This window comes from Echinops telfairi, unplaced genomic scaffold (assembly GCF_000313985.2).
Source record: "Echinops telfairi isolate 266 unplaced genomic scaffold, ASM31398v2 ScPeMD7_29;HRSCAF=101, whole genome shotgun sequence".
Classification (NCBI taxonomy): Eukaryota; Metazoa; Chordata; class Mammalia; order Afrosoricida; family Tenrecidae; genus Echinops; species Echinops telfairi.
Window position 1 is genome coordinate 4,113,324 of NW_022103926.1, and position 1,190 is coordinate 4,114,513.

Consider the following 1,190-nt stretch of genomic DNA (forward strand, 5'->3'; position numbering starts at 1 on the left):
TCTCGGCCTTTGGGACAGGCGGGACTCTGCCATCTGAGGTTGAGGGAAGGGGCGGCCCAGGGGTGAGGTGAGACCTCTTTCAGGGCCCTGGGTCTGTTGCCCTCTGTGGGAGGGGTGCCAGGGACACCACTTCTAGTCGGCTCACTGGCTCCCAGGGCGCCCAGGCCTGCAGGTGTCCCAGGGTGATGGGTGCGGGGTCTCCCTACCTGTCTCCTTCTGGTTTTATTTTCTGGTGCTGGCTTCCCTGTCCTGAAGCCCAGCAGTCCCTGACCTTTGACTGGAGGGGTGGGGATGCTCCCTAAATTCTGCTCCCAAGGGTCTCAGGTGGGGGTGGGGACATGAACAGGGATCAGCCATCTGCTCCCATAGGTGCCTGTGACAGGTGCCGGGAGGTAGAGGTGTCCTGGCCAATAAAGGCTCCCAGCCTGATGTCCTCCCCAGCCTGGTTTCTCTCTGTGCTTAGCTGGGGGACAGGAAGGCCAGCTCATAGCCTCTCCCAGCAATGTCAGCAGCCTCCCTCCCCACCTGAGGGCGCCAGGGACCCCTCGACGTGTGAGGCAATTGGGTCTGTAGCCCCAAGGCCAAGTGTCCATTGGTGGCATTGGTTTCAGAACCACCCCCTGTGCGGGGTTGCCCCTTCATCAAAGCAAGCCAGCGGGCAAGAGCTGCTCTAGACCAGGGTGCCTCCTTCAGGCCTTCAGTGCCAGCCCGACCCACACGGCAGGCGACAGCAGTAGGGGCCTCTCCTTTCTCTTCAGCCCTCCCCTCAGGCCCCGGCCTGGGGTCAAGCCCTCATAGACAGCCAAAGCAGACGCTCACTCCAGGACAGGCAGCAGCCTGCAGTCATCCCCATAAAGCCCAGTGCCCCAGGACCCCCTTCAGGACACAAACACACACACACACATACACACAGCCTGCAGTCATCCCCATAAAGCCCAGTGCCCCAGGACCCCCTCCAGGACACACACACACACACACACACACACACAGCCTGCAGTCATCCCCATAAAGCCCAGTGCCCCAGGACCCCCTTCGGGACACACACGTACACAGTGCACATGAGCCAACTCAGGCCCTCTGCTTTCTATAGCCCCTCACCCAGGAAAGCCTGGGGCTGGCCAGGAGGGAGGGGCTGCTAAGTCAGGGCAGGTACTTGGGCTTGAGGAGACTGAATCTGCCCTGGGCAGTCA